The following is an 18413-nucleotide window of genomic DNA, read 5'->3' as shown; positions in this document are numbered from 1 at the left end:
ATGTTCTTGATCTGGGGACCCCACTTTGAGAACCACTGCAATGGATCAAGCGGTCTTCAAATATGTCCCGCATCCCCAGAAACTGAGAGATGAATGAATCATTGATAAAGACACAGAGGTTAAATCTATGCCAAAGATCAAGAGGTTAATTAAGTGATAGTGCTGAGACTCAAACCCAGCACTTTTCAAAAATGTTTGGCCTCGGAGTTCCCTCATGGCTCAGTGGTTGACGAATCTGACTAGGGACCATGAGGTTGTGGGTTCGACCCCTGGCCTTGCTCAGTGGGTTAAGGACCTGGCGTTGCCGTGAGCTGTGGTGTAGCTTGCAGACCCAGCCCGGATCCCATGTTGCTGTGGCTGTGGTGTAGGCCGGCAGCTGTAGCTCCAATTAGACCCCTAGCCTGGGAACCTCCATATGCCGCAGGAGCGGCTCTACAAAAGGCAAAAAGACAAAAAAAAAAAAAAATGTTTGGCCTCACCCATGGTATGCAGAAGTTCCCTGGGCCAGGGATCGAACCCACACCACAGTACTCACAACACTGGATCCTTAACCACTAGGGACTTGTAAACCCAGAACTTTTGACTTAGCCCAACTGGGTGTCTGGAGCTAACATTCAGCTCAACTCAATATACAAAGTATAAAATCTGACTCTCCTTAAAGTCAACCTCTTTTTTTTTTTTTTTTTCTTTTTTCTTTTTAGGGCCACACCTGCAACATACAGAAGTTCCCGGGCTAAGGGTCAAACTGGAGCGGCAGCTTCAGGCTTTTGCCACAGCCAAAGCCACGCCAGATCTGAGCCACACCTGTGACTGACACCACAGCTCACAGCAACACTGGATCCTCAACTCACTGGGGCCAGAATCAAATCCACATCCTCATGGAAACTACATCAGGTTCTTAACCTGCTGAGCCACAGTGGGAACTCCAACTTCAGCCTCTTGATAGACTTTCAAAGCGCATCTACTTAACTGAGGACTGATTGTGTTAGGGGCTTATGAGGAGTGAGGGGAGATACCAAAAAGCAGACACCTGCCCCTTAAACATAAGAGCTTGTTCATTAGGAACAAGCCAGGAAACCGCTGGAACAGACCACGCAGATGCTGAAACAAGCCTCAAAGTGGGATGCTGGACGTGGTCAGAGACCCAAGGCAGAGGGGAGTCACTGAGACCTCAGAGGGGTAGAAACTCTCGGAGCAAGTTGAGGCTTAAAGGACAGGATCTGAAGTGGCCAAAAGGGTTTCCGTGCTAGGACTTTGCTAAGAGAAGCTTTGGAGAGACGTTTCCAAGTTCCATGATGAGTCTCTCTTATGAAAATTTCAGGAAAGAGGGAAAAAAATCTGTCAAAGTTTGTATTCTACAATCTGATTCTCTAATCTGATTAAGTTTCAGTGTGAGACCATCACTCTAGACTCTTTGGTCTTTGGAATAGCACTGTGCTCAATTGATGGCCAACATGGGTAGCCAACTGGTACCCAGACACAGTAGAGAGCCATGAGAAAAAGGGAAGAATGATCTAGCCTTGAAATCAGAGGCTTTTAATCGAAAGCACTTAATATAACCCCAGGCTCAAGGACAGTGGTCCCAGGAATAAATGTTTTATGTTAGAGAATTCCTTAGCAACCTTCTCAGCAATATTTTGTTGGCTGAAAATGTCAAATGTGAAACATAATATCCAGAAGAAAGCATGGCCAAGGAATGGAGCTTCCGTGCCTCTTGCTTGCTATAGGAAGAAGAGCTTAAGTCTAAGGACTGGCTTTTGATTTTTTAATATCATGTGACAGAGCATAATGCCTGGCTAGATACAAAAAGTCATCCCTCTCTCTTAGCTTTTCCTTGACATGAATAACGAGTATAACATAGTCGTGGTTTCAGCCAATTAGTTTCCACCCACAGCAAGGGCCTCTGCTGGGTTTTTTTTTTTTTTTTCATTTTTTCATTTTTTTTTTTAAATTTTAATTTAATGTAATTTTATTTTAGGGCCAAAACAGCTGCATGTGGAGGTTTCCAGGCTAGGGGTTGAATCGGAGCTGTAGCCACTGGCCTATGCCGTAGCCAAGCCATGCAGGATCCTCAACCCATTGAGCGAGGGCAGGGATCGAACTTGCAACCTCATGGGTACTCGTCGGATTTGTTTCTGCTGCACCACAATGGGAACTCCAGGACCTCTGCTGTTTTAACCTCCATGTCATCCCTTTCAACAGCCCGCCTCTCCAAGCTGCTGCTGGAGACCAGCCCAACCTACCTGTACTTAGTATTCTGGTCATTTCCCGATTAGGCAACATCCAAGCCACTGAAACAAATGTATATCTTTGAAAATGAGTTTCCGGAGTTCCCGTCGTGGCGCAGTGGTTAACGAATCCGACTAGGAACCATGAGGTTGCGGGTTCAGTCCCTGCCCTTGCTCAGTGGGTTAACAATCCGGCGCTGCCATGAGCTGTGGTGTAGGTTGCAGACACGGCTCGGATCCCTCGTTGCTGTGGCTCTGGCGTAGGCCGGAGGCTACAGCTCCGATTGGACCCCTAGCCTGGGAACCTCCATATGCCGTGGGAGCGGCCCAAGAAATAGCAAAAAAAAAAAAAAAGAAAGAAAAAGAAAATGAGTTTCCTTAATTACCTCATTGAAATTTAATGAAATATCTCACTTGGCAAGATTAAGTTCACTTTCTAACAGCACACATCCATAGAATGTACTAAGGTATAATGTACAAAGAATAGCCTAAGACAAAGTGGTTTTCTGCACCATTAAAAAAAAATTATATATGTATATGAACAATATATCTAAGAAATCTTTTCTCTGTGAGGCTCTCCTGAGCTACACAACTGCCTCTCGTGTACATTCTTACACAAGGTTTATAAAGTCTCACCAATAAGCACTCTATGAAAAAATGTTATGTCGAAGTTATGAAAAAATATCTTGGCTGGCTAAAAGTGTTACATAAATATATCCCCTGGTGTGTACAAACTGCAGCAGATGTAATTTAAATTTCTAATTAGGAACAACACTGGTTTGACTGAAAAAGAAATGTAGTTAAGAGCAAAAATTCAGAAAGATATTAAGTTATAAACAGATTATTTCAACAGGATAGTAGATCCATAAAGTCTACTGTTCTACCAAAAAAAAAAAAAAATTGGTCTGAGGTTTTCATAGCTTAAGAAAATCTTATCCTTGGGTGAAACTGTAAAAAAGGAAAAATTTTGGTGAATCAAAGTTACTGGATAGAGATTTCGTTTCTAGATACTGGTTTTTTTTTTGTTTGTTTGTTTTTTTTTAATATGATCTTCAGTGTAGGACTCTGAAGCTTACTGCTTTTAATTAACAAGAGTTAAAACTTATGAGGCATTCAGGCTTTCGAAGGCCTTTTAGGGAGTTCCCGTTGTGGTGTAGCAGAAACAAAGGAACCAACCAGGAACCATGAGGTTGGGGGTTTGATCCCTGACCTCGCTCAGTGGGTTAAGGATCAGGTGTTGCCGTGAGCTGGGGTGTAGGTCGCAGACATGGTCAGATCTGGCATTGCTGTGGCTGTGGTGTAAGCTGGCAGCTACAGTTCCAATCAGATCCCCAGCCTGGAAACCTCCATATGCCACAGGTGCGGCCCTAAGAAGTCAAAAAAAAAAAAAAAAAAGGTCCTTTTATAGGTAGGCAATACTCGCAAGAAAAATAAAGAATGACAAAAGAAAAAAAAAATTGGAGTTCCCCCTGAGGCACAACGGGATCAGCAGCTTCTTGGGACTGCTGGGACACAGGTTCGATCCCTGGCCCGGCACAGTGGGTTAAGGATCTGTTGTTGCCCGCAGCTGCAGTTTAGGTCGTAACTGTGGCTCAGATCTGATCTATATGCCGCAGGGTGGCCAAAAAAAAAAACCAGAATGACAAGATCAGGCTGAGTAAATCATCCTTGACCCCTAAGCCTGTCACACTGGCCTTGACCCAGAATTCCACATCTCTGCTATGGAAGGACGAAGAAATTCTCTTTGACCTCAACCTTCAGAGTTCAGGAATAGCCTACAGAGCTCAGGAATTGTCTACACACCTAAGAGGTTGATATGAAGCTGGTTATTTCTGTAACTAACTCACAGCTGCTGCTGGAGGCCTGAACAGACACCCAAAGGGAAAAGATAAACAAGAGGCCACCAGGTCATCACGGCCTTTGTTCATAGGACACTTTTATGGAAAGAAAAAAGAGGTACTCATGTGCACACACTCAGACACACACACACACACACACACACACACACATATCCCAGCATCCTCACTCATACAGGCCCAAGGCTTAGAGTTGGTAACTTTATGCAAATTAGGAAAAAAGTGCCCTTTCTGTCAGGCAGAGGAAACCCCACACTTGGGCACAGGATTTGGTATGTATTTCAGCTTCAAATTACTACCTTAGCCAGGCAAGTTTTTTCAGTTTGGTACAAACTGTATATGTAACTGTACCATCATACACGGTAGACCTGAATGCTATTGTATTTTTTAACTTAAAACACATATACACATAAATGATCAAAGCCTTGAAAAAAGAAGAAGGATGTGCTCTAAAGAGATGCTAGGAGTTCCCTGGTGGCCTAGTGGTTAAGGACTCAGTGTTATCACGGCTGCGGCTCGAGTTCGATCCCTGGCCCAGGAACTTCCACATGCCCAACATAAATGAATAAATAATAAAGATACTCTAGAGATCTCAAGATACAAAGAAATACATATGAAATACAATATTGCAGAGACTCACCATCCTTAAGAGGCCAAAAGACAGTGACAGGAGTAGAGACGGGGACCGATTGGTGAATATACTTGCAAAATGTTTTCACCTGCTTCCTCAGTATAAGTAACTACCAGGAATTCATATTTACAGAATTTAGGGATGTCAGATCTGGGATGTGATCTGAGGCTACTTGCAAGCCAACCTTAGCCTAACAGTTAGGCTCTTACTGTTTCATGGATGCTGACAGAAGACATGAGATTCCCGGGCCAGAGACAAAGGACATTATCACTCATGGTACAGCATCTGTATCCGCATATTTACGTGTGTCCTCAGACTCCCAGTCAACCTGATGGATGCTGCACACACAGTGTGTTTGCACTGCAGCCAAGAAACACCAAACTGAAGAATCCACTATTTTTATAGCACCTCTTAAGCGATCCTGGTCTTTGTCCTGGGGAGGACGTACTTCATCTCTCAAGGTTCCCAGCTATATAACTACCCTGAGAAAGAGTCCAGATTAAAGAGTGATCAGATATGCAGTCCTGGAGTTCCCGCTGTGGCTCAGTGGAATGGATCTGACTAGCACCCATGAGGAGGCAGGCTCCATGGCTGGCCTTGCTCATGGATCTGGCGTTGCTGTGGCTGTGGTGTAGGCCAGTGGCTATGGCTCCACTTCAATCCTTGGCCTGGGAACCTCCATATGCCACTGGTTTGGCCCTAAAAAGACCAAAAAAAAAAAAAAAAAAAAAAAAAAATGGCAGAGGAGTTCCCACTGTGGCTGAGCAGATTAAGAATCTGACTAATATCTATGAAGATGCAGGTTCGATCGCCTGGCCTTACTCAGTGCGTTAAAGCATCTGGCATTGCCTCGAGCTGCAGTGTAGATCGCAGACCTGGAGCTGGCACTGCTGTGGCTGTGGTGTAGGCCAGCAGCTGCAGCTCCAATTCGACCCCTAGCCTGGGAACCTCCACAGGCCACAGGTGCGGCCCTACAAAGACAAAAAGAAAAGAAAGGAAAGAAAAGAAATGGCAGAGTAGGAGTTCGCTTGTGGCACAGTGGATTAAGGATCTGGCATGGTCACTGAAGTGCGTCAGGTTGCTGCTGTGGGGCAAGTTCGATCCCTGGCCTGGGAACGTCCATATGTCATGGACACAGCCAAAAAACAAAAAACAAAAAACAAAAACCGCAGAGCAGAAAGAAGCAATCTGGTGCCCTGTGACCACAAAACCACCACACTAGTTGGAATCTATTGTCAAACTGCCTGGCTTTGAACCCTAATTGTTATTTCCTAACTATGACATTGAGCAAATTAGTTTTTCTGTTCTTTCGCCTATAAAGTGGGGATAACAAATATCTATCTCTTAGAGTATAAAGAACTTAGAACAATGCTAGGAAAGAAATGTTCTGCTATGATCACCTATTTTTTTCTCACTCTATCAGCCCTAAACAACCTACCTTCAGGCTTAGAGGAAAAAAACAGGCAAAGTCCTTGATGCTTAAGATACCTATTTGGAGATATCCATCTTATTATACATAATTATTATAATTTGATGAAACATATTATGTATAAAACACTTATTTTATCACATGGAATAGAACCTAGCCCTGAAGCACTCATACATCTCTTTTTTTCATGCTGTGACCGAATCCCTTTGCTGTGTTTTCTTCTACAACAGATGGAATTTAGCTTTTCTTTCTTTTTTTTTAGCTTTTTAGGGCATATGGAAGTTCCCAGGCTAGAGGTCAAGTTGGAGCTACAGCTGCTGGCCTCTGCCACAGCCACAGCCACGCAGGATCTGAGCCCAGCTGGCATCCTATACCATAGCTCACGGGAATGCCAAGCCCGTAACCCACCAAGTGAGGTCAGGGATCGAACCCGCAACCTCATGGATATTAGTGAGATTCGTTTCCGCTGCACCACAACAGGAACTCCCGAATTTAGCTTTTCTAATGGTCTTTTGCATTTCTGGTTCTGGCTCTCCCCTTTGACATCCATATCCTGGGCCCCAGGAGTAACAAGAACCAATGCATGAAAGAAAATGCAATGATAAATCATGTCTCATTAGAGTCTTGAAATGACCTGACGGGCTTTCCTGGGCCACTGGCTTGCAGATGTTAGATAGTGGGACTTCTCAGCCTCCCTAATTTTGTGAGCCAATATCATATAATACATTTCTGCATACGTATAATCTATTGGTTCTTTCTAGAGAACCCCAATACACCAGGTAAATCATCACACCGAATTTACAAAATGCCTCACAAACTAGATTTGAGGAAATTATGATTCCCAAGATGCTCAGGTTAAATGCTTTTAAAAAAAGAGTACTTCATAGGAAATGTTACCCAAGATGCTTTTGTCAGAACAAGGGTTGTTTCCTTGTCCAACTGAATCATCAATCAATGTGTTAAGCAGTGTCGCCTATATGAACAAGAGCAATCACATTTTAAAATAAGGATTAGAAAGAAAACACACCTTCTGCTGCTTGTCGCCTCCTTTTGGCAGTAAAAATCAAAGGACATAAAAGATTCTAAGACTTTGTACTGGGCATAGTCAAAAAGCATGACCTACACTTTAAAGATAAAGAGGTCCTTACATCAAAGGGTTTGAGGTGTTTATTTCTAAGGATCTGAACTGCAGGGGACTTCTCCTTTCTACATTATTTTTGTAATTTTACATTTTTCCTTTTTTTTTTTTTTTTTTGGAGGACTGCTCCTGCAACATATGGAAGTTCCCAGGCTAGGGGTCCAAACGGAGCTACAGCTGCCACCCTACCCCACAGCCACAGCAACCCAGGATCCGAGCCGCAGCTGTGACCTACACCACAGCTCACAGCAACGCCGGATCCTTAACCCACTGAGCGAGGCCGGGGATCAAACCCGCATCTTCATGGATATTAATAGGGTTCATTTCCACTGAGCCACAACAAGAACTCCTGTAATGTTTAGATGTTTCTAACAAGCAGATATGATGTTACTTTTACAACCAGGAAAAAATATTCCAAGGACTTTCAAGTGAGAAAAGTTAAAATAAAGATTTCTTAAAGCAGGGGTTCAGATTTTTCTTACAAGACTAGGTAGCATAGGATTTCCGTGCTCACTGCTTTCACCATGAAACAAACACTGGGCAACAGCAGCCCTGGAGGTGTCATGAAGGGAAATGTCTTCCCTTTTTCTACAAAACTTTAATACACGGCTTTTTAAGTGTTCATTTTTTGCGGGGGGGGGGGGAGAATACAAACATTACAGAACAAAGGAACCACCATTGACTGATTCTCTGATATAGTACAGACCCTTCAAATACAGTCCTCTCCCTTTGAAGGTTTGTCCCTGGTAAGCTTTTGTTTCGAACTCAAATACATTCTGAATAGATGCAATTAACCTTAACAATATGTATAACCTTACAGCCCTCCACTGACTTTGAAGGAAGAAACCTTACTGGGTAATTGACCCAAGTCTCTTTCTTTCTCATTTCTGCCATGCTTCCACTGATTATTATAGGTATTATGTGTTTTCCAGCTTTCATTATCCTGTTGATGCATTGTTTCACTGTTTCCACTGTCAAAGACTTTTTGAGAAGTGCCCACTCACTTTTAATATTGCATTTGAATGAAAATGATTGCTCCCTAAGACTTGGCAGACTGCAAATGCAGGCCACCCTGAGGAGTGGAATCTGCGCCGAAAAGTTGGAAATTCATCCTAAATAAGACATCATTTCTCCCCTCCTGTATAAACAGGAAGGTATATTAGACCCAATTAAACCAAAATGACCTGTATTTCCACCCATTCAAAAACCTCTTCTGCCATACACACAACTATGCTTTTCACACTACAGGTGGTAACTTGCTAAGGTATCATGAAATCAATGGATTAATTTTTTTTTCATTTTTTTTTCCTTTCTATAGCCGCACCCTCGGCATATGGAGGTTCCCAGGCTAGGGGTCCAATCGGAGCTGTAGCTGATGGCCTGCACCAGAGCCACAGAAATGCCAGATCCGAGCTGCATCTGTGACCTACACCACAGGTAATGGCAACGCCAGATCCTTAACCCACTGAGCGAGGCCAGGGATTGAACCCCCAACCTCACGGATTCATTTTAATGAATAAGACTAGGAAATGGTAGGGAGTTCCTGTTGTGGCTCAGCGAAAAAAGAACCTGACTCAGATCCATGAAGACACAAGTCCCATCCCTAGCTTCATTCAGTGGGTTAAGGATCCAGCATTGCCATGAGCTGTGGTGTAGGTCACAGATGTGGCTCAGATCCCAAGCTGCTGTGGCTGTGGTATAGGGCAGCAGCTATAGCTCCGATTTGACCCCTAGCCTGGGAACTGCCCTATGCCACAGGTGCAGCCCTAAAAAAGCAAAAAGCAAAAAGCAAAAAAAAACAAAAAAACAAAAACAAAAAGAATAGGAAAATGTCAAAGTGCCTCACGTATAGAAAGGGTGAGAATTGTTTTGTGACATTTTTCAGTTATGCCTAAACTCACCTATACCCGTACATGGACTAAGTCATGAATGTTAAAAGAATTGCTACCTTTAGGCTGCGGCCAGAAACCTGAAAGATCCCTGGAAGGCAGTGTGTTGTTTAGGTTGCTCAGAAACAGTGACAGTGAGAAAACGGATCCAATGCAAACCCACCAGGCTGTCATGTAAGAAAAGCAGCAAAGAAAAAATCTGCACAGAAATTTTCCTCCTGCCAAGGACTTCTCTATCCCAGCTGTAAATAAATGTCACATTACTGTTTCTGTAGGAAAACTCTTCTTTAGCCTATAGAAATTCTCTGTCCTATTTCCCTTTTTTTTTTTTTTTTTTCCGGTGGCACCTACAGCATGCACAAGTTCCTGGGCCAGAGATTGAACCCATGTCACAGCAGCAACTCAAGCCACCGCAGTGATAACACTAGATCTTTAACCTAGTGAGCCACCAGGGAACTCCGAAATTCTTTTTTTGTTTTGCTTTGTTTTGTTTTTATGGCCACACCCACAACATATGCAGGGTTCCCAGGCCAGGGGTCCAATCCGAGCTGTAACTGCTGGCTTACACCACAGCCACAGCAAACCAGATCCAAGTCATGTCTTCGACCTACACCACAGCTCACAGTAACACTGGATCCTTAACCCACTGAGCAAGGCCAGGGATCGAACCCACGTCCTTACGGTTACTGGTCAGATTCATTTCCGCTGAGCCCGGACAGAAATTCCCAAAATCCTATTTTCTTGATGTGAAAATATGACCACGAATAGGAAATTCATGAGCTGCCCCATCACACCCTCCTACAGCTCCATCGTGTTCAGCATCCAGACTTCAGCAGATAAACTCAGGCGTGAGTCCTGGTTCTATGATTAAAAAAACGGGGACACCGTAAGAAATCATTGACTCTTTCAAGACTCAGTTTCTTCAGCCATAAAGGAGCAAAGTGCTCATGGTGAAGAGCAAAACGAATGACATGACGTGAATAGCACAAGGTCTAACTCATGGTTATAAGTTCAAGACATTAAGAGGTCAAGCCATTGAGTGTTATTTTGGTTTTAGTCCCTTGGAGTACCCAGTTTGTTTTTTATTTTATTTTATTTGTCTTTTTGCCTTTTCTAGGGCTGCACCTGCGGCATATGGAGGTTCCCAGGCTAGGGGTCCAATCGGAGCTGTAGCCACCGGCCTACGCCAGAGCCACAGCCACAGATCTGAGCCGCGTCTGCAACCTACACCACAGCTCACGGCAACGCCAGATCCTTAACCCACTGAGCAAGGCCAGGGAGCGAACCCGCAACCTCATGGTTCCTAGTCGGATTCGTCAACCACTGCGCCACAACGGGAATTCCGGAGTACCCAGTTTAATTATTCCAGATCACAACTGACTGCCTTTCTGCTACCACGGTGTTGCCGTGCTGTGTCACATTTCTCATTTCTCAAATAAATCAAATAGGCACAGTTCCACTGATGAGTTTGGTAGTAGCATCCGGTAATCACTGAGACACCTACGCAGCTCAGTGAGTCACGTAATTATCACTGCGTTAACTATGATCTGTTGTGTTACCAACTTTCTAAAGGCTTATGAGCCTTGCCTGGAGATTGAGTTAAGGCGTTTCCTAATGAATAACTATCTATATTGGGCCATCAAGAAGAGGACTCATTAGAATCAATCATAGATTTTTCTCTTCCTATGTACCATTATTTCAGAGCACTAAAAGGAGCTCCAGCATTAGTCACTGCTCCCTCTCCAGGGAGAAGTAATAGCCAGATGCTTTCATGCCATGGACCATCTATAGGCAAAAGCTTGTTTTCTCACAGTCATCCGAAGAGATAGACGAGAAAGCTGGGGCATTGCAGTGAAGACAAAAGAGGAAAAGCACTTCCGATAGGCTCTCCTAAGTTTGGAAAAACTTGCGCTTAATTTAAGACTATTTTACGTGGCTGGTTCAGAGTCAAATGAACTGAGTCAAGAACAGAAGCGTTTGATGGTCTTAGACATAAATTATACTTCAAGATTCAGAGGATACTCAATAATTATTAGTGATCTTTGGAATGGATAAGTCATGAGATCCGGCTGTTTAGCGCAGGGAACGATATCTAATCACTTGGGATGGAACATGATGGAGGATAATGTGAAAAAATAATGTATATAAATGTCTAACTGGGTCACTTTGCTCTACAGCAGAAATTGACAGAACATTGCAAATCACCTATAATTAAAAAAATTAAAAATAAATAAATTCTCCCAAGTCAAAAAAAAAAAAAAAATAGTGATTTTTCTGGCCGCACCCATGGCATGTAGACGTTCCTTGACCAGGACTCAAACCCATGCCACAGTAGCAACTTGAGCCGCTGCAGTGACAACGCTGGCTCCTTAACCTGCTGCACCACAAGGGAACTCCTAAATAGCGATTTTTTAAAAACACAGAACTAATACTATAGCTTAATGACTATGCTATCATACATCTCATATCTCATCTTATATTTACAAAATGTTTATTACTAATGTAACAGTGTTCTTTAAGAGAGAAACATCAAGTTATCAGCCATTAGTTAGTAGCCTTACCAAGCCATTCTTTATTAACCCTTCACTCACCCTTGAGGGTTTAAGGGAAAAAAGTATTAGTTACCAGGGTTGACATCTTCCCTGGAACACAACAAGCTGGGAAAAGTACTAAAGTTAAGAGTAAGGAAACCAGGGAATGCCCCCTGAGCCCCAAGGAGGAACTAAGAAAAAGAAGTGGGTTTCCCCAGGACCCAGAGTGCTCCAACCGCATTGGTGTCTAAGCGACTGGGGTCAGGGATATGACGTATCTTAAAAGCTGTGTCAGTTTGGGTCCTCCAAGAAGCAGACATCAAGACAAGATGAGACCTGCAAGAGACTGACCGGGAGGAAGGCTTGTGAAGAATAAAAGACAAGTGAGCAGGTGTCGGCAGAGAAAGCCTAGAGGCCAGGAGTGGGTCTGATACCTGGGAGAGGAGAGCGGGAAGGAAGATGGAGTAGGAAGAGCCTCTGGCTGGTATGCAATTCTGAGAAATTCTTGCACAGGTCAACGGGGAGTCTTCTGGCAAAAGCTGCCCCATAGAGGAGTCCAACATGGCCCCAGAATGGGCTGGCGCTACTACCTTGAGATGCTCAAGACACTGGCTGAGAAGGACAGAGAATAAATGTGCCCACAGTGCAAGAGTGCAGTGGATTCGACGGCATGGTAGCTGGAGCTGTCAGATGACTATGTTCCCCAGAGCAAGTTCTTTTGAAGATCTGAATAGCAGGACTGCCTCGGTGCCATGGAGGGTACTTAAACTCCTGCAGATCATAATACAGTACAAATAGTTAATCTCTGTCCCTAGTTCCGAGCACACAGCTCAACATCTTTGGAATGCCAAGTAATACCAATGTCATTTTTTGTTGTTCTTTTTAGGACTGCACCTGCGGCACAGAGAAGTTCCCAGGCTAGGGGTTGAATCGGAGTCGCAGCTGCCGGCCACAGCCATGCAAGATCCATGCCACTTCTGTGACCTATGATGCAGCTTGTAGCAACACCAAATCCTTAACCCACTGAGCGAGGGCATGGATTGAACCTGCATCCTCACAGACACTATGTCGGATTCTTACCCAGCTGAGCCACGACAGAAAGGCTCCCTTTGTCACAATGTAAATTATATGCAAATGAGATGATTCCTGGTTGGGGCCCCTAGAGAGCTTCAGGATAGGAGCTATTTCCCATCAGAAACCAACATTGTGGGAGTTCCCGTCGTGGCGCAGTGGTTAATGAATCCAACTAGGAACCATGAGGTTGCGGGTTTGGTCCCTGCCCTTGCTCAGTGGGTTAAGGATCCGGCGTTGCCGTGAGCTGTGGTGTAGGTTGCAGACATGGCTCGGATCCCACGTTGCTGTGGCTCTGGCGTAGGCCGGTGGCTACAGCTCCGATTCCACCCCTAGCCTGGGAACCTCCATATGCCGCGGGAGCGGCCCAAGAAATGGCAAAAAGACAAAAAAAAAAAAAAAAAAAAGAAAAAGGAAACCAACATTGTGGTTAGAACTTTCATGCACACCCTGCCTCTACCTCTGGGGAGCGGAGAGAGGCTGGAGATGGAGTTCAGTCTCCAGTGGCCAGTGATTTAATCAATTGTGCCTACGCGGTGAAGCCTAAATCAAAACTCTCTCCAAACAAACAAGGTTTTAGGAGCTTCTAAACTAGTAACTACACCAAGGTGCTAGGAGGGTGACCCACCCAGAAAGGGTAGGGCAGTTCTGTGCAATACCCCTCCCCTTCCCACAACTTCATTTGGCTGTTCCATAGTTGCATCTTTTATAAGAAAACTGTAAGTATGAAGTATAATGGTTTCCATGAATTCCAGGGGTCTGACAAATTGTCAAACTTGGACATGAAGGAAGGTCATGAGAACCCCATATGGGTTATTACAGAATCTTGAGTAGATTTCCCTGTGCTCTACAGGAGCAAAATTAAAATTAAAATATGAGAATAACTACTCAACCAAAGACAAGTCCTTTTGAAGCTTATGGTCCAATTGACGGGGCAGAGAGTTATCAGATAACTATGTGACTAACACTTTATATGCACTGCATGGAAAGCCAGGGCTTGAGCTAGTCTTGGCAGCTGGAAAAGTGTTGCCAACAGGTGATGTTCGATTTTGGTTTGGTTTTGTCTTTTTTTGGCAGAGGGGAGGGTTGCACCTGCAGCACATGGAAGTACCCAGGCTAGGGGTTGAATCGGAGCTTGGACATAGAGGGAGGTCATAAGAACCTCCAGATTTGTAGTTAGAAATGTGGGTAGCCTAGGGTCCCATTTGTGCCTCACTTCCAAAGTGGGGGCAGACCTGTAGGACCGAGTCCTTAACTCGCAGGATCTGCATCAACCTTGTGTCAGAAATGAATTGAATTATAAATAACTGGTGTTGGAACAATGTATTTGTCAGAAAAAACAAACAAGCCCAAAACCATAAATCCTAATTCATAGGTCGTAGTTCAAACACCACCTGTTGGGGAGTTCCCATGTGGTGCAATGGAAATGAATCTGACTAGTATCCATGAGGACACTGGTTGGGTCCCTCGCCTCGCTCAGTGGGTTAAGGATCCATGTTGCTGTGAGCTGTGGTGTAGGTCACAGACATGGCTCAGATCTTGCATTGCTGGCTGTGGCATGAGCTGGCAGCTACAGCTCCGATTGAACCCCTTGCCTAGGAACCTCCATGTGCCACAGATGCAGCCCTAAAAAGAAAAAAAAAAAAAATACCAATACAAAACCAAAATCAAACATCACCTGTTGGGAACACTTTTCCAGCTTCCAAGACTAGCTCAAGCCCTGGCTTTCCCATGCAGTGAATATAAAGTGTTAGTCACATAATTATCTGATAACTCTCTGCCCCGTCAATTGGACCATAAGCTTCAAAAGAACTTGTCTTTGATTGAGTAGTTCTTTGTTCCTATATTTTAATTTTCCTCCTGTATAGCACAGGGAAATCCACTCAGGATTCTGTAATAACCTATATGGGAAAAAGGAATGGATATATGCATAGGTATAACTGATTCAACTTGGCTATACACTTGAACACAACATTGTAAATCAACTATACTCCAAAAAATTTAAAAAAAAAGACTACTTCTATGGTTATTGACAAGTATCTGAACAATGTGAATTCTGCCTCTATTACTGTCATAGGCAAGCGCCTTTTGCTTAGAACTGAGTAAAGCGAGGTTAAATTCCCTTCCAGAAAAACCCATGCCTTAATCTTATAGTAATCTAGATTTGAGGGGTAGGGTAAAGGATTACTTTGGATCAGAAGTTTGTGTGAACTTTTTTTCTCTTTAAATCTGTATAAATAGCTTACACTATTTAGGGATAAGATAAAATCGCCAAGTGGAAATAATTAGGAAAGTCAATAATTATTAGTAAACACTTGCAATTACTTAAATAGAGTCAAGACCTCAGCTTTGCCTTAGAGTTTATTAGAAGTCCTCAGGAATCATTTTAACAGATTGCTTTAAAATCTCTTTATATTTATATGTAAGTCGGTGTTTTAAATCAGTGTGTTCTTACAAGGCATAAACACTGCAGGGTGACAGCATAATACTTGGTCAATAAACATTTGTCAAATGAATTCAAAGCTATCAGCACCCAACATTTACTGGATATTTACTTTCTGCCAGGCATGAAGTTATGTTTTATGCATCTGTGTATACGTGCACGTGCGTGTGCACATACACAAACACACACAGACCTTAAGAGGTTGGTCTTATCTAATTTAAGAATCAGGACGCTGAGGGAGAAAGTAGCTAAGCACCTTGAAGTTCAGAGAGCAAGTAATGGCAGAATCAGAACATGAACTTGGCATCAAAGCCCAAGCTCTTTGACTCACATGGACTCTTCCCTAAAGAGTAAGAGGAAGGACACCCACGAAACGAAGTCGAAGGTCAACTCTTTATCATACAAAGAAGCTCCTATTGAAAGTGAACAAATGAAGAAGTTTCACTATTACGCACCCAACTCTATCCTTCCTTTTTCTTAATTTTCTATCAGAAAAGATTAATTTCTCTCCAAAAAAAAATGAATTAAATCTTCATGACTTTTTAAAATCAGTTTTACTGAGATGTTATTTACCATTCAACCACTGTCCTTGGCTTCCCAATTCCATTAAAGGAGACAAACGAGAATAAACAGTAGTAGAGTTCCCGTCATGGCTCAGTGGAAATGAATCCGACTAAGAACCATGAGGTTGCGGGTTCGATCCCTGGCCTTGTTCATTGGGTTAAGGATCTGGTGTTGCCGTGAGTTGTGGTGTAGATTGCAGACGTGGCTCACATCCCATGTTGCTGTGGCTCTGATATAGACAAGCGGCTATAGCTCCAATTTGACCCCTAGCCTGGGAACCTCCATATGCTGAGGGTTCGGCCCTAAAAAGACAAAAAAAGAAAGAAAAAGAATAAACAGTAGATATAAGTGACTGATGGAGATTTAAGAAGAATTCAGACTGATCTTCACAGGATCTTACATGTTAAATGCCTAAAAGGAAACGTATCATAATGTTCTACTTATTGCAACTGGTTCAAAAGAAAATAAAAGTTCTATGAAAATGAACTGAACTCTCCCACGCACTCTCTCATGATCTTTTGACAAATCTTAGAAATCACAAATAAGTATACGATGAGGTCTTCAGATACTGAGGCCTGGAAAATGAATGAGAAAACTGTCCCTTTCTGAGTAATTTGGTCCAGCAAGATTCTGGGATAATGTACAAGCAAATAAGAAAAGAGGAGTTCCCTGGTGGCCTAGCAGTTAAGGATCCAGCATTGTCACTGCTGTGGCGTGGGTGGGACCCCTGACCTAAGAACTTCTGTATGCTGCAGGTGCAGTCAAAAAAGAGAAAGAAAAGAAAGAAAACAGATAGTTGCAACTGCTAAGGTTCATGCGCTTGCAATTAAATGACTCTATCTGAGCAGATGCTTTGTAATAGAAAAAAGGCACGTGGAGTTTGTATATCATCAACATGAAACTATACTTCTGTGACCTCCGTTACATCAAAAGTTACAGTTTTTAGAGATGTAGATTACTTGAAATTAATGAGCTTCGACTAAGACCAGTTACCTCCCATGCTGAGGAGGAGAGAAATGCATCAGTCTCTCATTGAAATCACCCTTATCATCCACCCCATCTAAGGGTAACCCTAAATGGAACACTATTAAAAGCCTGGTACTTAAGAATTATTTCAGGAGTTCCCATCAGGGCTCAGCATTTAACAAACCCACAAACCCAACCAGTAGCCATGAGGACGCAGGTTCAATCCCTGGCCTCGCTCAGTGGGTTAAGGATCCAGCGTTGCCATGAGCTGTGGTGTAGGTTGAAGATGTGGCTCAGATCCCACGTTGCTGTGGCCCTGGCATAGGCCAGCAGCTACAGTTCCCATTTGACCTCTAGCCTGGGAACCTCCATATGCCACAAATGCGGCCCTAAAAAGACAAAACAAAACAAAAAAAAGAATTCTTTCAAACGTTAAAGGATGTAAGAAAATCTGTTCATTGGTCATAAGGTTAAATATTGTTCCTTAGCAACCAGCATTTTGTCTTTCAGGGGACTAGAAGTCAGTGCAAAAGGTGAAATGAAAGTGAATCTAGAAAGTTCCAGTTCACAGAGGCAGCACTTCAAAAGCAGCAACATCTTTACAAACCATATTGTTGCGTTAAAACAGCTCAGTCCATGGGTGGGAAAGAAAGACTCACTGACACTTTACATAATAAATGCATCCAGGATGGCAACTGTACCAAAGACCCCTGAACTAAAGACCAAGAAGAAATGCTACCTACCTGTTCCTGTGTAGAGCACTTGTCAACGCCAGCAACAAGAAACACTGCAGCCACTCCCATCCTCTCTGGTCCTAAGAAGCTACCTTAAAATGGGAATTTCGCTGGGATGCAGACTCCTAGGAGCAGCATTTGCATATTCTACCCCATAACCTATACCCTCTTCACCGGTAACCTGACATCTGATGTGAAGATACTATTTGGGGCTTTTTTTTTTTTTTTTTTTTGTCTTTTGACCTTTTAGAGCTGCACCCATGGCATATGGAGGTTTGCAGGCTACGGGTCGAATCGGAGTTGTTGCCGCCGGCTTGCACCAAACCCACAGCAACTCTGGATCCGAGCCTCATCTGCAACCTACACCACAGCTCATGGCAACGCCTGATCCTTAACCCACTGAACAAGGCCAGGGATCGAACCCGCAACCTCACGGTTCCTAGTTGGAGTTGTTAACCACTGAGCCACGAAGGGAACTCCTTCTTTTTTTAAATATAATATGATGATCATTGTACACCTATAAATGTAATTCAGTGAGTAATAAAAAAATCAAAAATAACAATTAAGAAAGGAAAAAGAATATGTCCATACTAGTTAAGAGCATGTGTTCTGGAGACATCTGGAAAATGAGTAAGAAGCCTAGGCGTTTACTACACACCCAGTTTTTCGGTCCTGCAGCTAGTGACAAGATCAGGAAGGTCGTGTTCTTGAAAGGAGGGGCGGGGGGGAGGCTCGGATGTTGAGCAAAGGACCCCGGACTGGCACACTCAATTTATAAGCTAATTCATAGATGCTACAGTTCGGACCAAGGAGGCTTCATTTTCTCAGAGACCCGTAAATAAATGAACCACTGTGATTCAAACTCCAATGAGCTGGGAAGTACCTATGGGTCGGTTGGGGGGGGCTGAGCTCCCCCCCACACACAGGACAGGT

At 43.4% G+C, this 18413-nt stretch overlaps 1 protein-coding gene across 3 annotated transcripts in view; it reads right to left on the bottom strand.

Moving 5' to 3' along the window:
• The window catches only part of EPSTI1 (epithelial stromal interaction 1), a 104465-nt gene that overhangs the window by 85728 nt on the left and 324 nt on the right, over nucleotides 1–18413 (bottom strand). The gene's annotated exons all lie outside the window — the stretch shown is intronic.

This window comes from Sus scrofa, chromosome 11 (assembly GCF_054392235.1).
Source record: "Sus scrofa isolate SSC_HxYL_T2T_F1_AM1 chromosome 11, Sscrofa_HxYL_maternal_Yorkshire_Landrace_v2.0, whole genome shotgun sequence".
Taxonomy (NCBI): Eukaryota; Metazoa; Chordata; class Mammalia; order Artiodactyla; family Suidae; genus Sus; species Sus scrofa.
This window is presented reverse-complemented; position numbering and strand designations above follow the sequence as displayed.